This window comes from Sorex araneus, chromosome X, assembly GCF_027595985.1.
Source record: "Sorex araneus isolate mSorAra2 chromosome X, mSorAra2.pri, whole genome shotgun sequence".
NCBI lineage: Eukaryota > Metazoa > Chordata > Mammalia > Eulipotyphla > Soricidae > Sorex > Sorex araneus.
Genome location: NC_073313.1, coordinates 66,409,985 through 66,426,286, shown reverse-complemented (window position 1 = coordinate 66,426,286; position 16,302 = coordinate 66,409,985).

Below are 16,302 nucleotides of genomic sequence, written 5' to 3'. Positions count from 1 at the left end.
TTAGGGGACCATATGGGATGCTGGGAATCAAACCCGGGTCAGCTGCATGTAAAGCAAATGCCCTACCCACTGTGCTATCACTCCAGCCTCTTTTTCTTTATTTTGGTCACAGTTTCTTTTGAAGTGTAGAAGCTTCTTAATTTGATGTAGTCCCATTTGTTTATGTTTGCTTCCACTTGCATGGTCATTTCCGTTTCATCCTTAAAGATGTTTTTAGCTTCAATATCATGGAGAGTTCTGCTGCATATTCCTCTATGTACCTTATAGATTCATGTCTAATATTGAGGTCTTTAATCCACTTTGACCTGACGTTTGTGCAGGGCATTAGACAGAGGTCAGAGTTCATTTTTTTTGCAGGTAGCTATCCAGTTTCCCCAGCACCACTTGTTGAAGAGGCTTTCCCTGTTCCACTTCACATTTCTTTCTCCTTTGTCAAAGAATAAGTGGCCATATATTTGGGGGTCTGTGACAGGATATTCAACTCTGTTTCATTGAAGACACATGCTTTCAATGCGGCTTATTGGCTATAATCCCTGTCACCATATTTGGGCCCCTGAATATTGCCAGGAATTACTCCTCAGCATAGAACCAGAAATGCCCCTTGAGAGCTTTTAAGTGTGACCCCCACCCGAATATAAATAGAACTGCAACCTTTTACATACCTCATCAGTTTTGATCATTGGCACCACTTATGGTCCCCTGAGTACTTTCAGGAGTCATCTCTGAGCCCAGAACCAGGAGTAAACCCCAAGCATGGCATATGTGACTCCAAACCATAAATAAATAAAATAATATTCTATAGATATAGTGGTGTAGAAATATTGGTACTCTTTTGGTGATAAGTATGATGGACTGACACTCTATGCCTAAAGTATGTAAATATTAACCCAATAGTAAATCATGTTACCTGAATTTGAAAAAAAAAAGAAAACTGGCACCAGAGGGGTAATACTATGGAAAAGACTTTCCTTTCATGCATCTGACTTGATTTCATTTCCTGAGCACCAGAAGGAGTAATCCCTGAGGACAAAGCCAAATGTAAGCCCTGAGTACTGCTCAGTGTGCCCCCAAACCTAAATGAAACAAAAAATGAAAGAAAAAATGTATGCAAGACTTTTCCTCAAGACAAGGTAGAAAAACCTGTTTTAGATTCACCTTCTCACCTGAGATATTGCATACCCCTATGAAACATGGCTGTCATGACAAAATACTTAAGTGACGATAATCAAAGTTGCCTGCAAAATGAAAAGTGAAAAGTCAGTGAACCTATTACTTTTCAATGATTATTTTCTTAATTGCATCTCAAGGCTATACCATAGACAAGGAAACAAAGTATTGGGTAGATTTGTCTCTAATGTGAAGAGACAGAAATGAATTTTGGGGATTGTAACTTAAACACATGCAGTTTGAAACGAAAAAATAAAAAAGTGAAGAAAAGTTCAAACATTAGGCCCTGAAGAAGGTCTATTGTGAGGAGATAATCCATAGATTTTTAATACCTTCCTAACAGGATCAAAAAACACAAAAACATAAAGCAAACCAGAGGAATTGTTGAGCATGATATGAGCTTATTTCTCACATATGGTAGGGGTCAGTCAGCACAAAGTATACACACCACAGATAGGTGAGGCAGGATTCATACACAAGAAGAGAACAAAGACTGGTGCTTACATAAGCAATACTATAACTATGAACAAAATAATGTCCATGTGTCTTTGGCTAGACATTCAGTGCCAACTTGAGGAAGGAGTTATGAATGGTACCAGGCTGCTCTCAACATCACAGGGACTCATTCATATATTTGGCAGAACACACATGTATTTGCAAATTTTCCTAGGCCAAGGAAAGGACCATCTGAGGGCTGAAATGGAAGAGTTTTCAGTTCTAACTCATAGCTGTATATAAAGCCAGTTTCTACCAACCATATAGAAAAATTCAAAATCCACACGGTATCAGTTAGAGAACTGAAAAGAGACTTGTCTCAGTAATGAGAAATAATTAGCTCTAAACTAAAAACTGCTGTTTCCACTTAAAAAATCGCCAAAGCAAACAAAGAAGGGTCAAACAGTTTCCAAATGTTAACTACATCCCAGAACAAAACTTGAGGCTATTTTAAAAAGAACAAAAATATCTAACAATTAAGAAGGTCAAATTTATAAGTTGTGGCATCTATCAAATTTTCTTAGGTATGCAAAAAAGCAAGAATATATATTCCTTGCTGAGGATAAAATTCATTCAATCAAAACCAACACAGCAGTGAGTGAACTAGATGTTAGAATGAGATACAGGTATATTAAAAGGCACAACTATTTTACATACATTATAATAGTTAAGTATAGACATGATTAATATTTTTGAAAATATTCCAAACATGCTTATAAATATATATGTTTCAATTCTTAAATACAAATTACTCAGAGTGAAATTAAATATATCTGATGAAAATATTAGTAAGCTTTAAGACACTAGAAATTACCCAAAATAAAACACACAGAGAAAAGAAAATTACATAAAAAACTACACTGAGAAACCTTTTCAACTGCAAAAGTGAGAGTAAAGAATCTTAAAGTAGTGAGAAGATATATTACATGCACAGCAACAATTAGAAGGATATTAAGTTTCTCATAAGAAATATCATAAAGGGGAAGAAACTGTAACATTGTTAACATTCTGAAAGAAGAAAGTAACTGGGAACCTAAAGTTCTACACTTAGTGAGCAAATCCTTCATATATAAAGCATATATGCACCAAATGACAAAACTGGAAGACATATTTTATAAAAATCTGATATAAGCCATAAGAAAAACTATAATCAAACATTATAGTATTAGTTTATCAGTTAATATTGATGGAGCAAGTAGCCAAATCTATGTAGATATGACAAATTGAAAGTAAAATTTCTAATGCATATATACTACATCCATAGCAGAATATGCATTCATAGATATTTGGCACAACAAACAGGCTATCAATGTAGCCCATTATTTATGAAGATAGATCATTGTATCCAAAGATAGATTATAACCCCCCTCCCGCCGCCTATAAAGCCTCCATAGATTGCAAGGATTCAACTTCTCCAACATATGTTTGTGAACCACAGTAGAATGAGACTAAAAGTCAGTAGGAAAAAGATTTCCATAAATTCTTCAAGTATCTAGAAAATAAATAATAAATTTGCAACTAAATCTTGAGTCAATTAAGACATAAAGGAGTATTGGAGAAAAGTGGCATTAACATCATTGAGACATACAATGTTCCTCTTTTTTTTTTTTTTTTGCTCGTTCCTCTCTTAACTAAAATTTGGCATCTGCCGACAAACAAAGCTTTTTACCTTTTTACCTCTGGAAGAACTGTGGGATTGAGCACCATGTAACAGTGAATTGAGGAGCTATCTTTTCCATTGTGTAATAAACACATCAGTCTCCATATGTGTTATAGAACCCATGGGAGCCAATGAGCATACCCCATCTCCTTCCATCTATAATTGAGGAAAATCTAGAGAATGCTTTCTTGGGTACATTTAGATGTGAGAGAATTTTTAGAAATACAATTTTTACTATTAAAATTAAAATTTAGGGGGCTGGAGCAATAGCACAGCTGGGAGGGCGTTTGCCTTGCACGCGGCCTACCCAGGTTCGAATCCCAACATCCCATATGGTCCCCTAGCACCGCCAGGGGTAATTCCTGAGTGCAAAGCCAGGAGTAACCCCTGTGCATCGCCAGGCGTGACCCAAAAACCAAAAATTAAATTAAATTAAATTAAAATTTAAAATATTTTAATAGAATTTTTCCCCAAGGAGAAATTTCACCATTTCTTGTAGGCATATGATGTGTTGTAGACAGTAGGAGGTACTGTGCCATCACTGTGTGTCCTTTAAGGCAGTGCAGTATTCAGCTAGACAACAATGGTTGTTCTCTCAGAGGTGATGAGATCTTTACATCCCTACCTATGCAGAATGCTGCTGGAGAAACATATTTATCTCCCACAGTACCCAGAGGATTGAGATGTCGGACCACCAAACTGGGGAAGGGAGAAGATCCAGAAAGAGGTAAAACAAAACAAAGCAAAACAGAACAACCAAAGGGCATTAATGGGTTGCAGCTCTTGATGACTGCTTTCAGGATTCCAGCACAAAGCTTGTCTAGGCTTTACTTGGAAAACCTCACCTAGGAATCCCCCTGCCTGAACCCAGTTACCCCAAAGTCCAGTGTTAAAAACATACTTTTATCCAGTTCAATGGTCCTCTCTCCTTGCTCCCAGCTATGGTGATGAGACTGAGTTCTGGTGATAGGGACTATAAGTATAAAAGAGTCAGGATCCATGGACAAGGGTAAAACTACAAACTTCAGTTGTATTTTTTGTTGCCACCTCTGGGCAAAGAAAAGAGAAGTTCCCACCAGATATCCTTGTGGATATACAAACTTAAGAGAACTGTCACAAGGAACAAGAATCACGGCACAGCTATATCTATACAGTGGCCAAGAGATAAACAAGATTAATGAAAAGGATCTCTCACCAGAAGACAACTCGTAAAAATTGGAGTAGGGAAATGCTACTTCAAATCCAAAAATATCCTCAAACTCTGAGAAACAGGAAGAATATATTAACAATAACATCATTGGCACATTCTCCTTGGGGGTCACTGGTACCTCAACTTCCCATGTGGAATGGCTCTATCTTTATTTATTTCTCATCCACATCTTGGGTGTTGCCTGCATCTCAACTGAATGTGTATTCCCAATGTTTCTCTGTGGAAAATACCATGTGTTTTCTGCCTATCTCTGTCTGCCTGCAATTGTCTAACTCTCATATTTCTCTAAATCAAGCTATTTTAATTTTAAATAAATAGATATGACATCACTAAACTATCTCAGTAATTATATAGCAAGCTAACTCAAGTATATGGAATTGTGTGATTTGTGCAATAATAAATTCAAAATGATTGGACACAGGAACAGGGGGGAAAATTAGGCAGAATATTTAAATAAATAAATGCTTAAATAGACAAATCCTGAGGGATTTTCAAACCTAGGGAGATTTGGAATCCAATCTCACATAGTTAAAGATCACCCCATAATCAGCATTTAAAATGATATTCAAGAGCATTTGGATATTTGTGCATTTATTGGGACACAGTTGTGGTCAGAGCTTACTCTTGGCTCTGTTCTCGGGGATCATTTCTGGCAATGCTCAGGGATTTATATGCAGTGCCAGGAATCAATGCATGCAGGGTGCGTGCAAGGGAACGACCCTACTAAATCTGTACTCCTTCCAGTCTCTGAAGAGGTATATGAATAGCACTGTAGCACTGTAGCACTGTAGTCCCATTGTTCATCAATTTGCTTGAACAGACAACAGTAACATCTCCATTGTGAGACTTGTTATTACTGTTTTTGGCATATCGAATATGCCACGGGTAGCTTGCCAGGCTCTTCCATGAGGGCAGGATACTCTCCGTATCTTGCCGGGCTCTCTAAGAGGAACAGAGGAATCGAACTTGGGTCGACCACATGCAAGGCAAGTACCATACCTGCTGTGCTATCTCTCCAGTAAGCATCAAGAAGGAATATGGTTATGATCTATGGAAAAAGCTCCAATAGTATACAAGTTGACTTCTCAGTAAAAGCCCTACAATACAGAAGAAAGAATGGAATGATATAGTGAACATGTGTCAAAGAAAAAAATATTGTCTACCAAGTAAACTCTGTTTAGAAAACTTTTCCTTCAGAAATAAACTATTGTTTGCCCAGGTACATGAAAGATAAGGGAGTGCATCATAACTACATCTTCTTTATAATAATTGCTAAAAAGATTAGCAAACTGAAATTAATTGATGCAAATTAGTAACACAAGATATTCAATGCACTGCTAGAAGCATATTTATGTTCAGGTTTATAAAATTCTATGTTCATAGTATGATAATATTTGGTTAACTGCTTAACTATAGTATAAAAATTCTTACTTTAATTTTAATGAGTGCTAAGTAATTTCAGATGCTAAATTTTATAATAAATATATAATATAAAATGTTGACAATGATAAAAAAGCATGGAAGTGGGATAAAAGAGTGGAGCTTTTTTATCTAATCAAAGTTGGTTGCACTCTGATTAAGCTGCAATTTTGGTGTTTTTACCTTGTATTTTTGGAAAGTATTAGGATAATCATAAAACAAAATTCATAACTGTTTCTCAGAGGATAAAGAGGAGATCAGAAAATACCAAAATGAAAAATCAACGATTCACAAAGTAGAAAGAGAGAAATAGGAATAATTCATATCTAAAATTCATAACAATAAAAGATAGCATGGAAATTCCATATCTATAACTACTCTAAGTGTAAATGAATTAAATTTACCAATAAAATACAGAAAATTGTCATATGGTTAACAGAATAAGGCCATTATGTCAATACAATGCTAGGATAAATATAGCAAAAGAAAATAAAGCTGTAAGCAAATGTAATTCATGTACATAGATGCAAAATTTCTACAAAAATTTTGTTAAACCAAATTAAGTAATACAAAACAATCACACATGATAATCAAGTGGAATATATTCCTGGGATTCAAGGATAATTCAATATGAACAAAGTGACAAATTTGATACACCATGTTAATGAAATAAAAGATAAATCCTATGATCATCTAAATTAATACAGAGAAAATTTGACAAAATATAGCATACTTTCATTATATAATTTATATAAAGAGGAATTATAATTTATACAATATAATAGATAAAGGGATAATATCTTAAGGTTTATAAAGTATTCACAAATCTCAATAACAAAAAAATCATCCAAAGTTGGGGAGAGGAGATGAATGTACACTTCTCTGAATAAGTCATATAAATGGCTATTAGATATGTAAAAATGTGCTCTCACTCTGACCAAGAAAAGGAAATTCAAAATAATAACAGGATATCATCTCACATTAATGAGAATGGTGTATATAAAAAAGTCTAGAAGAAGCCAGTGATACTGAAGACATTGTGAGAAAGGAACACCTATTCATTTTGGTCGGAATGTTGTCTGTTTCATCCTCTATGAATAGAAATTTTGAGATTTCTCAAAGAAGCAAAATTAGAATGCCCAAATTATCCAGTAGTACCGCTACTTGGCATTTACCACAAAACACAAAATTACTAATTAGAAAGGATATATACACACCTTTCACATATACATGTGGCTCATTGCCTGCAGTTTCTGTCTTCATCATCTACACACCAACGTCCAACTATGACGAAGAAGGACTTGAGAAGTTCTACATGGAGCTGGAGAAGTTCAATAAATAAGACCACAACATCTACAAGGTCATTGTCAGTGATTTTTAATGCAAAGATAGGACCAAGAAGATTGCCCGAAGAACTCCATATCGGGACTAATGGCCTATAATGGAACAGGGTGAGAGACTGTCTGAGTTCATCATGTTGATCAAGACCATCCATGGTAACTCGCAGTTCCAGAAGGCAGAATCTAAACGTTGGACATAGGAGTCTCCCAGTGGACAGTTCCACAACGAAATTGACAACATCATATTCAATCAATGGTTTTGCCTGGCCAATGTTGCTGTTGTACCAAAATTCCAAATGGGATCAGACAACCATCTCCTTCAAGCAAAGTTCTACTTCACAGAGCGGGGAGAAAGGGCTGCAAAGTTTAAGAAGAAGAATCCCAGAACCAACTGAGAGTTCTTTAGCACTATTGAGGCAAGGTGACAGATGCCGTTGTTGACAGCATCCGAAGAGGAATATGATCAACTGGTACAGCACCTTGCACCTTCATGATTGTGCGAGGAAAGACTAGAGAGAGAAAGCCATAAAAAGTCGCCTATCTTCAGAAACTCTCAAGCTCATTCACCAATGTGGTTTGGCACGAGTCTCAGGCAATCAAAAGCTAATGTCTGAGCTCGCAAAGCTGTGCAAAGAAGTGATAAAGAAAGACCTCAGAGAGAAAAGAAGAGCAGTGTTGGCCAATGTGGACCAAGCCAAGAAAAGAATTTCGAACACCCACCTGTCCTTCACCAACTACAAGAACAACATGACTGACCTCCAACGTCCTGATGGATCTGTCACATCTTCAAGAAGGGCAATGGAAATAATTATCCATGACTTCTACTCAGATATCTTTGATAGCCACATCCACATGCCCACATACCAAATTCCACAGGATGGATATGTAATTCCCAGTGTTCAACCTTCTGAAATCCAACACCATTTCATTGATAAAGAAGTGTACAATATCTGGTCCAGACAAGGTCAGACCCGAACATCTGAATAATCTGCTGCCAGTACTTGTCAATACACTGGCTCAGCTCTTCACACGCTACCTACCTGAATGCAAGGTTCCGTCCAATGGAAAACCAGCGGAACCGTTCTGTTGCACAAGGGAGACATCCACGACTTTGGCAACTATCGCCAATCTGCCTGTTGTCCATCGTCTATACATTGTTCACTCAAGTCATTGTGAATAGGATTGGCAGAACATTAGACGAAGGAAAACCATGCGAGCAAGCCGGGTTCCAAAAAGGATTCAGCACGATCAAACATATCCACACAGTGAACAAGCTCATTGAGGTTTCAAGAGAGTTCAAGATGCTGCTTGTCTAATGTTCATTGATTTAAAGAATGCCTTTGATTATATTGAGAATGAAGCTGTTATCAAAGCCTTCACCAAATAGGGTGTTCAAACTCAGTACATCAGGGTGATTCATGAGCTGTATTACTAATTCACCACCAGGATCTTACCATTCTACAAGGAAGTGACCATCGACGTAAAGAGAGGAGTTTGGCAGGGTGATACTGTTTCACCGAAATTCTTCAGCGCCACCCTCAAAAACATCATGTGACAACTGGAATGGGATAGAATGGGAGTGAAGATAGATGGTAGGGAAATACAATGCCTCTGCTTCGCTGATGACATCATTCTAATAACACGAAACATTAGCCCAGTGGTACTAATGCTGGCCAACATTAACTATGAGTGTGGAAAGGTCGGACTGCAGCTGAATCTCATGGAGACAATGTTCATGAGAAACGGACTAGTTCCTGACATTCCATTTGCTCTCAGCAGAATGATCATCTCCAAATGCAGCAGTTATGTGTACCTAGGTTGAGAACTCAACATGACAAATGACTTGGCATCTGAGCTGCACAGGAGGAAGATAGTGGTGTTGAACGTCTTCAAGGGCTTCGAAGAAGCAGTTAAGAGGACGAAGAATATCCTGCTCCAGGCACATCTTTTTGACTCCACCATTCTTCTTGCACTAACATACACATCAGAGACCTGGGCCCTACAAAAATAGGAAAAGAATGCTATTTGGGTCTCCCAAAGAGGAATCGAAAGAGCTATGCTTGGAATATCACGTTTCTCTCAAGTGAGAGAAGGAATTTGGAGTTTCAACCTCCGGCGACAATTGAGAATCAGGGATGCTATCTCATTTTCCAAGGAATCGAAAATCAGAAGGGCCAGACAGACTGGATTCCATGGGACATCAAAAGAATGCCTATCTGCCCACCTACGAGATGGTCAGACTTCTTCCTCAAGACCATGAACGAAAGGTTTGAGGCTCTTCGTGTTCCTGGAGCGAGCAGATGCCATTGGGCTACACTAGCAGACTACAGGGAAAAATGGCAACATTACTGGCACCCTCTCGAACAAATCGTTGAGCAATGGGATAACAAGTGATAGAAGTGATATACACACCTATGTTCATTTTGGCATTTAGCGAAGTAGCCAAGATATGGAAACAATTCAAATTTCCAACTAAGAATGAATAGATCAAGATTTTGTGTTATATACGTCTGTCATAAGAAATAACAGATGCATGCAGTCTTACACAACATATATGACACTAGAGGGTATTATGCTCATTGAATTTAATCAAAAGGAAAGGTAAAGATATCAAATGGTTTCTTTTGTACATGGAACTTATTTTTAATTTTTGTTGAGATTCTGGACTGGAGCAATAGCTCAGTGGTAGAGCATTCGCCTTTCACGTGGCCGACCTGTGTTCGATTCATCCGCCCCTCTAGGAGAGCCCGGCAAGCTACCGAGAGTATCATGCCCACATGGCAGAGCCTGGCAAGCTACCCGTGATGCATTGGATATGCCAAAAATAGTAACAATAAGTCTCACAATGAGAGACCTTACTGGTGCCCGCTTGAACAAATTGATCAGCAACGGGATTGAGATCCTGTGATTTAAATATTATTAAAATAATTTCTCATGCTTATAATTCTATTCTATACCCATCATCAGTGTACCCAAATCCCTGTATCAAGGACTCCAACATGCCACCTTCTCAACTCCTCAAGAACATCTCAATCCTGTAGTTTTCCATTTGGACCATTGTTTCTACCTTAGTGCAGGATTTAAAGATACACAACGAGGAATCAGCAACTAGTCAAAGTAAATTGAGATGGATTTTGGTGCCAGGAACTGAGGTTATAGAGTTGAGGAGTTTAAGAGTAGATTTTGGTCTTGAGGAGAGTCGAAGTACTCCAAGCAACCATGGAACAGACATCCAATAAATTAAGGGAGGATATGAATGAAGCACTGGAACGGTCTACCAAGAAAATGCAGGAAGAAATGAGAGCAGAAATTTCAAATCTACGAATGGAAGTCACACAAACAAAGGAATCAGTAGATGAATTAAAAATCTCAGTAGATGCCCTCAACAATAGAATGACTACAGCCGAAGACAGAATCAGCGACCTTGAAGATGAGCTGCAGAAAGCTTATAGACAACAACAAATAATGGTGAAAGACCTCAAAATGGCTATAGAGCGAATCAGAATCCTTGGGGATGACTTCAAGAGGAACAACATAAGAATAATTGGAGTACCAGAAGCACAGGGAAGTAACCCCAATGAAAATAAACACAGTCAAAGACATCATAGATAAGAAATTCCCTCAAGAAGGCAGGCATCCAGATACAAGGAGTCCGAAGAGTACCAGCAAAAAGAGACCCAAATAAAAAGACTCCAAGGCATATCATAGTCAGAATGACGGCTGCTATGGATAGAGACATAATTTTGCAAGCAACAAGGTCAAAGAAGGAAATTACATACAAAGGAGCACCCTTCAGATTTACAGCAGACCTGTCAGAGGAAACCCTCCGAGCCTGAAGACAATGGAGGGACATAGTGAAAAAACTCAACGAAATGAATTCCTCACCAAGAATACTTTATCCTGCTAAACTCTCACTCAAACTCGAAGGAACCATACACGATTTCTCGGATAAACAACAGCTCAGGAAATTCATAGACTCAAAACCAAACTTAAAAGAAGGCCTAAGGGGGCTACTGTAAGACAAGGAGGAGCCCCATAAGAACAAAAAACCCCACAGAAAGATGACACAAAAACCCATCACAATAATCTCTCTCAATGTCAATGGCCTAAATGCACCTATCAAGAGACACAGAGTGGCAAAATGGATCCGGAAATTAAACCCAACATTCTGCTGCCTGCAAGAAACACACCTGAACAAAAAGAGTAAATATAGACTCAAAGTCAAAGGATGGAAAACAATCCTACAAGAAAAAAACTCCCTTAAAAAAGCTGGAGTGGCCATCCTAGTATACGACAACATAGATTTCAGGTTGAAAAAGATTAAAAGGGACAGCAAAGGTTATTTTCTATTTATCAAGGGATATGTACAACAGGAAGAAATCACACTCTTAAACGAATATGTTCCTAATGAAAGACCGGCTAAATATTTAAAACAACTCCTAAAAGACTTCAAAGAGGACATCACTAACAGCACAATAGTAGTCAGAGACTTCAATACCACCTTATCACCTCTGGATAGAGCGAAAAGAACAAAACTCAGCAAGGAAACACTGTCTCTGAAAGAAGAAATTGAGGAGAGGCCTAATAGACCTATACAGGGCTTTACACCCCAAAAAGAAAGAATACACATTCTTTTCCAGTGCACATGGAACATTTTCTAAAATAGACCATGTACTGGGCCCCAGAACATATCTCAATAGAATCGGAAAATTGAAATTGTATCAACCATCTTTTCAGACCACGATGCGTTGAAGATAGAAGCTAACCACTCAGCGACAGGAGAACCAAATCAAACACCTGGAAATTAAACAACTCAATGTTGAACAATGAGTGGGTCAGGAAGGAAATCAAGGAAGAAATAAAAAGATACTTAGAAACAAATGAGAATGAAGACAAGAGGTACCAAAATATATGGGACACAGCTAAAGCCGTGTTAAGGAGAAAATTTTTAGCTCTCCAAGCATTCCTCAGGAAGGAAGAAAGGGCCCACATAGATAGCTTGACTTCACTGCTCAAGACCTTATAAAAGGACCAGAAAAAGGAACCCAAACCAGATGGAAGGAAAGAAATAATAAAAATTAGAGCAGAAATTAATGACATGGAAACCAAAAATCAATCTGAAACATCAATGAAACAAAGAGCTGATTCTTCGAGAAAATAAATAAGTTTGATAAACCGCTAGCAAGACACACAAAGAAAGAGAGAGAACCCTAATAAATTGAATCAGAAATGAAAAGGGGGCCATCATAACAGAAACCAATGAGATTCAAAAGATCATTAGAGACTATACTTTGAAGGTCTATATGCCACAAATCATGAGAACCTAAAAGAAATGGATGAATTCCTTGATTCCTACAATCTCCCAAGACTGAACAAAAAAGACTTGGAATATCTGAAGAGACCCATTATTGTTAAGGAAATTGAAACTGTAATCAAAAATCCTCCCAAAAACAAAAGCCCAGGCCCAGATAGTTTCACTGCTGAATTCTTCCAAACATTTAAAGAAGACCTGTTGCCAGTTCTCCTCAAGCTTTTCCAGGAAATTGAAAAAATAGAAACTCTCCCGAACAGTTTCTATGAAGCATACATCTCCCTCATACCAAAAGCAAACAAAGACACCACTAAGAAAGAAAATTATAGACCAATATCCCTGATGAACACCGATGCGAAGATCCTCAATGAAATATTAGCAAATAGGATCCAACAACTCATCAAAAAGATCATATATCATGACTAAGTGGGATTCATCTTGGGGATGCAAGGATGGCTTAACATTCGGAAATCAATCAACATAATCCATCATATCAACAAAAGTAAAGATAAAAACCATATGATAATATCAATAGCTGAAGAGAAAGCATTTAATGAGATCCAACATCCGTTCATGATGAAAACCCTCACCAAAATGGGTTTTGGAGGAACTTTCCTCAAGATAATCAAAGTCATCTACCACAAGCCTACGGCAAGCATTATCCTCAACATGGAAAAAATAAGGGCCTTTCCTCTAAGATCAGGCAAAGACTAGGATGCCCACTCTCACCACTTCTCTTCAATATAGTACCGGAAGTACTTGCGATAGCTATTAGACAAGAAAAAGAGATTAAGGGCATCCAGATAGGAAAGGAAGAAATCAAACTCTTACTATTTGACAACAACATGATACTATACCAAGAGAAGCCTAAAGCTTCTACTAAGAAACTCTTAAAAACAATAGAATTATACAGTAAAGTTGCAGGCTATGAAATCAATACCCAAAAATCCATGGCCTTCCTATATTCAAACAATGAGAGGGAGGAAAGGGACATGAAAAAAGGAATCCCATTCACAATCGTCCCCCAGAAAATCAAGTACCTTGGAATCAGCTTAACTGAGGAAGTAAAAGACCTCTACAAAGAAAACTATAAAATGCTACTCCATGAAATAAAAGAGGCCATGATGAAATGGAAACATATACCCTGCTCATGGATATGAAGAATCAATATTGTCAAAATGGCAATACTCCCCAAAGCATTATACAGATTCAACGCGATCCCTATAAGGATACCCATGACATTCTTCAAAGAAACAGATCAAGAAATCCTAAAATTCATATGGAACAACAAATGCCCACTGATAGTTAAAAAAATTCTTGGGAAAAAGATGATGGGAGGCATAACCCTCCCCTACTTCAAACTGTATTACAAAGCAGTAACAATTAAAACATCATGGTACTGGAACAAAGGCAGAGCCGCAGACCATTGGAACAGGGTGGAAAATCCCTACAAACAACCCCAAAGTTATGATCATCTAATATTTGAAAAGGGAGCAAGAGATGTGAAGTGGAGCAAGAAAAGCCTCTTTAACAAATGGTGCTGGCACAACTGGACAACCACATGCAAAAGAATAGGATTAGATCTCTACCTGACACCATGCGCAAAAGTCAGATCAAAATGGATTAAAGACCTCAACATCAGATCACAAACCATAAGGTTCATTGAAGACAAGGTCAGCAAAACCCTCCACTATATTGAAGATAAAGGTATCTTCAAAGATGACATGCAACTGGCCAACCAAGTGGAAACAGAGATAAACAAATGGGACTTTATTAAACTAAAAAACTTCTGCACCGCAAAAGATACAGTGACCAGAATACAAAGACAATCTACAGAATGGGAAAGGATATTTACACAATACCTATCAGATAAGGGGTTGATATCAAGGGTATATAAAGCACTGGTTGAACTCTACAAGAAGAAAACATCCAACCCCAGCAGAAAATGGGCTGAAGAAATGAACAGAAACTTTCACAAGGAAGAGATACAAATGACCAAAAACCAGATGAAAAAGTGCTCTACATCACTAATCATAAGGTAGATGCAGACCTAAACAATTATGAGATACCACCTCACACCACAGAGACTAGCACACATCCAAAAGAACAAAAGCAACCACTGTGGAGAGGATGTGGGGAGAAAGGGACTCTTCTACACTTGTGTTGGGAATGCAGACTGGTTCAACCCTTTTGGAAAACAATATGGACGATTCTCAAAGAATTAGAAATTGAGCTCCTATTTGACCCAGCAACACTATTGCTGGGAATATAACACAGAGAAGCAAAAAAGTATAGTAGAAATGACATCTGCACTTATATGTTCATCGCAGCACTGTTTACAATAGCCAGAATCTGGAAAAAACCCGAGTGCCCTAGAACAGATGACTGGTTGAAGAAACTTTGGTACATCTATGCAACGAAATACTATGCAGCTGTTAGAAAAAATGAGGTCATGAAATTTTCATATATGTGGATCAGCCTGGAATATATCATGCTAAGTGAAATGAGTAAGAGAGAGACGGACAGACGTAGAAAGATTGCACTCATCTGTTGAATATAGAATAAAAGAGTAGGAGACTAACACCCAAGAATAGTAGAAATAAGTTCCAGGAGATTGACTCCATGGCTTGGGGGCTGGCCTCACATTCTGGGGAGAAGGCAACTCAGAGAAGGGAATACCATGTAAAATGTGGTCGGAGGCCATGCGGGGGAAGGGTGATTCTTGCCAAATGTAGACTAGAGACTAAACACAATGGCCACTCAACACCTTTATTGCAAACCACAACACCTAATTAGAGAGAGAGAACATAAGGGAATACCCTGCCACAGTGGCAGGGTGGAGTGCGGGTGATGGGATTGGGGAAGGTGGGAGGGATGCTGGGTTTACTGGTAGTGGAGAATGGGCACTGGTGAAGGGATGTGTTCTCGAAATTTGTATGAGGGAAACATGAGCACGAAAGTGTATAAATCTGTAACTATACCCTCACGGTGTTTCATTAATTAAAAATAAATTAATAAAAAAATTAAACATTAAAAAAATTAAAATAAAGAGTTGATTTTGGGACTTTGGTGGATGGAAGCAAACATTCCAGTGATGTGTGTGTTATTGGAACTATATATACACAAAACTAAAATTAACAGTATTGTAAACAACAGCATCTCAATAAAGTTTTATTTAAAAAATAATTCAACATAATTACTATAAATTACAACCCAACAGCTAACATATTATTTAACAGTGAAATGTGAAATGGTGAGTCTTGTTCCTTTAAGATTAGAAATAAGACAAATTTGCCAAGTCTCTCTACTGGTACTCGATATATTACTGGAGTTCTAGCAAGAACAAAAGGGAAAGATAAAGAAATAAAAGGTGGGGCTGGAGAGAAAGTACAGTGGGTAGTGCATTTTCATTTCACATAGCCGACCAAGGTTCTATGCTCAGTGTCCTGTAAGTCATCTATTACCGGCAGGAGTTATTTCTGATTGCAGAGCCAGGAGTAATCCGTGAGCATCACTGGGTGTAGCCTGGCCCCCAAGGAAATAAAATACATCCAAATTGGAGAGGAACAAGATTATCAATATTTGAAGATCTTTTGTACAAATTTTACTACCTATAAACAATACTGTTGGAAGAGAGCATTCTTTTAAGTGTTGAAAGTCATAAATATATTAGGTAAAGTTTCAGGATTAAAAACCCAGC